Raw genomic sequence first — 7,899 nt, forward strand, 5'->3', positions numbered from 1 at the left:
CTTCCAACAGAATTACTGAAATTCAGAACAATATTCCTAATGGCGCTGTGTTAAAAATGTGCACCACTTCAAAAACTTTATGATAATCTAATCGCTTAACTCTTCTCCCGTTTTGGTACAAGAAAGGACCACCTCACAATTATTATCATTGTTATTGTTGTTGTTGTTGTTGTTGTTGTTTTACCATCATTATCATTATTATCATTTTTATTATTAGTTATTTTTTATCGTTATTATCATATTATTATCATTATTATTATTATTATTATTATTATTATTATTATTATTATTATTATCATTATTATTATTATTATTATTATCATTATCATTATTATTATTTTTTTTTATTATTATTATTATCATTATTATTTTATTATTATTATTACTACTACTATTATCATTATTATTATATTATCATTATCATTATTATGATTATCATTGTAATTTATTATCACTATTTTTCATCATTATTTTTAAAATATATATATACAATTGACCTGTTAAAATTTTAAAAAAACATCCCAGATTCATATATGCAGATGACGCCCCTTTTCACACAGTCAAAATTTTTTGAAATAATCGAAAACAGACTTACAGATGCACTAACAATTTTTAACAAAAACAGTGGTTCCTAAATGCTAACCCGGGAAAAAACATAAGTCTGCACCTTCCACCTCCAAAACCGTCACCCAACCGAAACCTCAGACCCCGGGGGAGAAAAAAAAATTAAAAAACACCAAATACCCAGTATACTTTGGTGTGACTCTTGACAGAACCCTATCATTCAAAGAGCACACTAGAAACTGAAAGAAAAAGTTGAAAGTCTAAAACCTTCCCCAAAACTTGCAAACACAAAATGGGGCACAGACCCAAAACCCCCCAAAAAAACCACAGCAGTGGCACTGTGCTTCTCCACAGCAAATACTGCCCCCCCAGTCTGGGCTGGGCCCCTGTCATGCATCAGCAGTAGACACCGAGCTGAATCAGGCTTCCACATCACAGGGAACCTGAAATCCCCCCCTTACCAGCCGTTTCCGCAGGCCAGCATCGCACCGCCCCCCATCAGACAAGAACGTGACAAACAAATGGCTGCAGACACCCACTGTATTGTCATCAACAAGTTCTACAAAGATTAAAATTTTTTTCCAGGATTTTTTTATCTTAATGCTTAGTTGAGATAAAGTAGATAGATAATTTTTTTTTTAACTGGATATGTTAGGAAAGTAGGTTTTTAAAAGGCCCCAAGTAAGGGGTTTTTTAAAAAGGTTGATAACTTCATTTTTTTTTTAAAGATTGTACATATTTCAGTGCGATGATAGGAAAATGACGTAAGTAACATCACATACACAAGTGTAATAAAGGGGCCTGTAAAAGCTACAATAAATTTTAAAATGAAATTTTGCCCATTACATGGTTTTGTGGTGTGGTCAGCACAGCCCTCCTACGCGACGGATACAACAAGAATGTAATTTTTATATAAAGCATAATTTTTGTATGTATTTCTATCTATTTACCTTCTGTTCCATATATCTTTCTATTTTTTTTTCTGTCTCCTCCGGTGTTTACAATGCAAGGGTAAGGAGTTGGAGTGTCTGTTTTTTTTATTTTTTTTATTATTATTATTATTTTTTTTGCTTTGTTGTTTGTTGGGTGTTTATGCGTTTTTTCGTAATTTTTGTTCCCCAGATAAGAAATACGATTTCCTGGGAGAGAAGAATGATCTTTTTTTTTCTATAGTAGCCTGATGTTTACCTATATATTTGGAAAGCTCTGTTGTCACTGTAGTTCACAGGGTCATGAAATAAATGAATGCCCTTATGGTCCGTCGTGAAAAAAAGTAAAGTAGACGAACCAGGCAGTACAGCTGCCCGGGGGAAAAATTGAAAAATTATATAAATATAATAATATACATCAATACTACTACTTTTGCACTGTATCATTGGGGGTTCTTAACAATGGGTTCCCCCTTTTCCTTTAAATTCTATCCATGTTCTATATGTAAGGGTACATTCGTGTATAAGGCTTTGCTATCAGTAATTATTTAAAATGTACTTTTATTGGGGTTTTTGTATTACCATTTCAAGAAGGTGTTGAGGTGGGGTGATTTTTAATTATTAATTTTCGTTGATTTACTCAACCTAAAAATTTTACATATTATCATAGAACATGGATGGGTTTAAAAAAAGGGGGAACCCCTTTTAAAAATTTTTAAAGATCCCCTTTTTAAAAGTTTTGGGGCCCCCCTTTAGTTTATCCTTTAAGGGATCTACTTCATTAGTATTTATCTTTTTTTTTTTCTTCATAATTTTATGCTTGCTCTTCACTCTCCATTCCTTTATATATATATTATATATATATATATATATATATATATATATAATATATATATAACACACACACACACACACATACACACACATAAATGAAACCCCTTTTTTCAGTAAACATTTGAAATATTTTTTTTTTCTGTATATTACAAAAAAAAAAAAAAAAAAATACTGTTTTACCTATTCATGTTGACTGGCACAGGAACCTGCTTATTTCATCACAGAAAATGGGGCAGAATTATGGGAAAATGGGGAAGCTCGTTTAAAAAACCTTCGATGATAGTTTTTCGTTTTTAAAACTCCACTTCGATTTTTAGTTTCCATTTATTGGTTATAGTCGTATTTGCTTTCTCTTTCACAACCTCCTTCTCTCTCTTTCTTTTTTCCTTCTCCCCTTTTTATCTTTATCTGTCTATATATCTACCAACCATTTGGGACTTCGTAGAACAGGTAGATCTGAGTCAAAAGTATATCAGACAGACAAACGTGCAAGTTCACCCTTTTTATATGGGTTTTTTTTAGATACTTAGGTTAAATAGGCCTTTTTTCATTCTGAGTAAAAAATATATCAGACAAACGGGGGAAACCCCCTCATTCATAGGGGATGCAAAGATATTTTGTTTAAATAGGCCGTTTTTTTTAAAAAAATAGAGCTGTCGAGGTGGGGGAACGGATAACGTCTGGTCTAATAATTCGTAGGCCCACGTTCGATTTTCCAAGCCAAGTGTGGAAGCACACGTAGGTCACATTTTGGTTTCATTTTCTTTAAATTGTACTCTTTCATAATTTTTTTTCGCAATATGAATTGTAGAGGAATAAAAGTAATATGAAATGATAAGATATACGAGCATATGTAATTTTAGCTAATCCTGATATCTATGGTTAACTGATATCTAACCAAATGAATGTATGTATGGTTATATGTGTATTTATATATTTACAATATACAGTTGAGTTTTTTTTTATGATAAATTTCATCGCCGTATTAAAATCTTGAAATATCTTGATGAAAAATGCTAGTATTATACACTATACACACTATGTTATATTTTTTCCTTCTCTTTGTGTTTGTATATGGATTTAAAGTTTTTGACCGTTTTGCGCTGCTGTTCTTTTTTTCTTCAGACTCAGTCATCATTTAGTGCTTTTCAATCTTTTTATAGCATGACCAAATTTGGGATTTCCCGGGGTAAAAAAACCATTTAAAAAAAAAGATACCCCTCACGTGGAGGCACATATACAATATGGTAGGTATACAGTAACATTTTAACATCACATACACAAGTGTAATATAAGTGTGCTCTGGCTACAATATAATTTAAGTGAAATTATTGTCCATTACATGTTTTTGTGGTGTCGTGGTCAAGCACATTCGCCTCCTACGCGACGGATACTGCAAGAATGTAATTTTTATGCATAATTTTTTGTTTGTATTTATATATTTTTTTTTACCTTTTTGTTTTTGTCTCCTCCGGTGTTTACAATGCGAAGGAGTAAGGATTGGGGAGTGTCTGATATTGTTTTTTTTTTGCTTAAGTTGTTTGTTGGTGTTTATGCGCGTTTTCGTAATTTTGTTGTTAGTCCTCTCATATGCATATGACTGTATTATTGAGATGAGAAGAATGAATAGGTGGAGGAAGAAGAGGACGAACACGTGATGAAGAGAAAAAAAGAAAAATCAAGACGGAGGAGAAAAGGTGTTAATGTTATCTTCGTTCTACTTTGCCTACTTCAGATAAGAGATACGATTTCATGGGAGAAAGAATGATCTCTTTTTTTTTAGTCCCCCTGATGTTTACCTATTTTTTTGGAAAAAGGTCAGTTGTCACTGTAGTTCACAGGGTCAAAAAAATAAATGAATGCTCCTTATGGTCCGTCGTAAAAAAAAAATAAAAAGTAGCAAAGCAGGCAGTACAGCTGCCAAGGTAATTTGTGATATTATATATAAATAATCATATACATAATACTATTTTTGCACTGTATCATTGAAAGTTCTTAACAGGGGTTCCCCCGTTTTCCTTTAAATTCTATCCATGTTCTATGATGATATGTACAGGGTACATTCGTGTATAAAACAGCCTTTTTTATCAAATTTTTAAAAAATGTACTTTTATTTGTTTATGTATTACCTTTTAAAAAGGAAGGTGTTGAGGTTGGATGATTTTTGATTATTAATTTTCGTTTTTTTAATTAACCTGTACCATGTACATATTATCATAGAACATGGATAGAATTTAAAGGAAAACGGGGAAGCCCACTGTTAAGAACTTTCAACGATATTTTTAAAATTTTTAAAACCCCCCTTTAGTTTATCCTCTTAAGGGATCTATTTTATTAGTATTTATCTTTTTTTTCTTCATAATTTTATGTTTGCTCTTCCTCTCTCTATCTCTTTATATTTTGCATATATATTTCTTAATATATATATATATATATATATATATATATATATATATATATTTTAATAAAAAAAAACACACACACACACACACATACACACAAAATGAAAGCCATGTATCAGTAAACATTTGAAATTTTTTTGTTAGTTTTCTGTATATTACAAAAAAAAAATCTCACTGTTTTACCTATTCATGTTGATTTTGGGACAGGAACCTGCTTATTTCATCACAGAAAATGGGCAGAATTATGGGAAAATGGGGAAGCTCTGTATTAAGAACCTTCGATGAAAATTTTTTTTTTTAAGCTCCACTTCGATTTTAGTTTCCATTTATTGGTTATAGTCGTGTTTGCTTTTTCACAACCCCTTCTCTCTCTCATTCTCTCTCTCTTTCTTTTTTCACTTCTCTCCTTTATATTTTATCTTTTAATTTAAAACCCCTGGCACTTCAGAACAGGTAGATCTGAGTCAAAAGTATATCAGACAGACAAACGTGCAAGTTCATCATTCATATTGTGATGCAATAGATACTTAGGTTAAATAGGCCGCTATTTTCATTATGAGCAGAGATCCCAAAAGGGGGGGGAAGGAAAAAACGTGCTGGTCTAGTAATTCGTAGGCCCACGTTCGATCCTTTCCAAAAAAAAAGTGTGGAATCCCCGTAGGCCCCTTTTTTGGTTTTTATTTTCTTTTTTGTTTTTTTTAATTTTCTTTCGATAATATGAATTGTAGGGGAATAAACGTAATATAAAAGGTGGAAAAAATTTGAGCATATGTAATTTTAGCTAATCCTGATATCTATGGTTAACTGATATCAAAAAAAAGGGGAAAGTATGTATGTTTATATGTGTATTTATATATTTGCAATATACAGTTGATCTTTTTTAAAAGATAAAATTTTATCCCCGTTTTTAAAATCTTGAAATTTTTGTGCAAACTGCATAGTGTTATACACTATACACACTATGTCATATTTCTTTCCTTCTTTTTTGTCTGTTTTGGATAAAGTGTTTGTGACCTTTTTTTCGCTGCTGTTCGGTTTTTTTTTTTTTTTTTAAAAAAGTCATCATTTAGTGCTACTGCAGAATTTTTTTTATAGCATGACCAAAAAGGTTTCCCCATAAAAACCATATTAAAAAATAAGATACACTCACGTGGAGGCACATATACAATATGGTAGGTATAAAAGAAAATGTAACATCACAAACACAAGTGTAATATAAGTGTGCTCGTAAAAGCTACAATATAATAAAATTAAATTATTGTCTGTTACATTTTTTTGTGGTGTCGTGGTCAGCACAGTCGCCTCCTACGCGACGGATCCAAAAGAATAAAATTTTTATTCATAATTTTTGTTTGTATTTCTATCTATTTACCTTCCGTTCCATATTTTTTTTCACTTTTGTTTCTGTGTCTTCCGGTGTTTACAATGTGAAGGAGTAAAATTTGGGGGGATTTTTTTTTTTTTTTATTTGCTTTGTTGTTTGTTGGTGTTTATGCGCGTTTTCGAATTTTTTGCTGTTACCCCTCTCATACGCATATGACTGTATTAGTGGATAAGAAGAACGAATGGGTGGAGGAAGAAGAGGACGAACTCGTGATGAAGAGATAGAAAGAAAAATCAAGACGAGTAGAAAAGGTGTTAATGTTATCTTCGTTCCCTTTCCTTTTACCAGATAAAAATACGATTTCATGGGAGAAAGAATGGTCTCTCTATTTCTGTAGTAGCCTGATGTTTACCTATATATTTGGAAAGGTCTGTTGTCATAAAAATTACAGGGTCATAAAAGGGGTGAATGCTCCTTATGGTCCGTGGGGGAAATGAAAATGCAAAGTAGACAAAGCAGGCAGTACAGCTGCCAAGGTAATAATTGTGATATTATATATAAATAATAATATACATCAATACTACTACTTTTGCACTGTATCTTAAAATTTTTCTTCGTGGGCTTCCCCGTTTTCCTTTAAATTCTCCCCATGTTCTATGATGATATGTACAGGGTACATTCGTGTATAAGAAAAGCCTTGCTATCAGTAATTATTTAAAATGTACTTTTATTTGTTTGTTATTACCTTTTAAAAGAAGGTGTTGAGGTGTGGATGATTTTTAATTATTAATTTTCGTTGATTTACTCAACCTGTACCATGTACATATTAAAAAGAACATGGATAGAATTTAAAGGAAAAACGGGGTACCCATTTAAGAACTTTCAACGATCTTTTAAATGTTTTAAGCCCCACTTTAGTTTATCCTCTTAAGGGATCTACTTCATTAGTATTTATCTATTTTTATCTTCATAATTTTATGTTTGCTCATCACTCTTTTATATCTTTATATATATATATGCACACACACACACACACACACACACACACACATACACGCACACACACGCACACATATATATATATATATATATATATATATATATATATATATATATAAAACAAGCACACACACACATACTCACAAAAAAATAAAGATGCTAAAGTAAACATTTGAAATATTTTGTTAGTTTTCTGTATATTGCTTAAAAAAAAATCTCACTGTTTTCCCCCATTCTATTGACTGGCACGGAAACCCCCTTTTTATTTCATACAGAAAATGGGCAGAATTAGGGAAAAAGGGGGAAACTCTGTATTAAGAACCTTCGATGATATTTTTTTGTGTTTTAAGCCCCTTTTTTTTTTAGTTTCCATTTATTGGTTTATAATGTTTTTCTTTCTCTTTTCACAACCCCCTTCTCTCTCTCTCTCTTTCTCATTCTCTCCTTTATATCTTTATCTGTCTATATATCTCCAAAACCCCTGGCACTTCGTAGAACAGGTAGATCTGAGTCAAAAGTATATCAGGCAGACAAACGTGCAAGTTCATCATTCATACGGTGATGCAATAGATTTAGGAAAAAAGGCCGTTATTTTCTTAATAAGTAGAGATCGTCAAATTTGGGGGAACGGAAAACGTGCTGGTCTAGAAAACCAGGACGTTGACCCCGTTCCAAGCCAAGTGTGGAATCACACGTAGGCCACCTTTTGGTTTCATTTTTTTAAAAATTTTTTCCCCTTTCATAATTTTTTTTCGATGATATGAATTGAGAGGAATAAAGTAATATGAAATGAAAAAGATATACGAGCATATGTAATTTTAGCTAATCCTGATATCTATGGTTAACT

This window comes from Penaeus vannamei, chromosome 17 (assembly GCF_042767895.1).
Source record: "Penaeus vannamei isolate JL-2024 chromosome 17, ASM4276789v1, whole genome shotgun sequence".
NCBI classification, from domain to species: domain Eukaryota; kingdom Metazoa; phylum Arthropoda; class Malacostraca; order Decapoda; family Penaeidae; genus Penaeus; species Penaeus vannamei.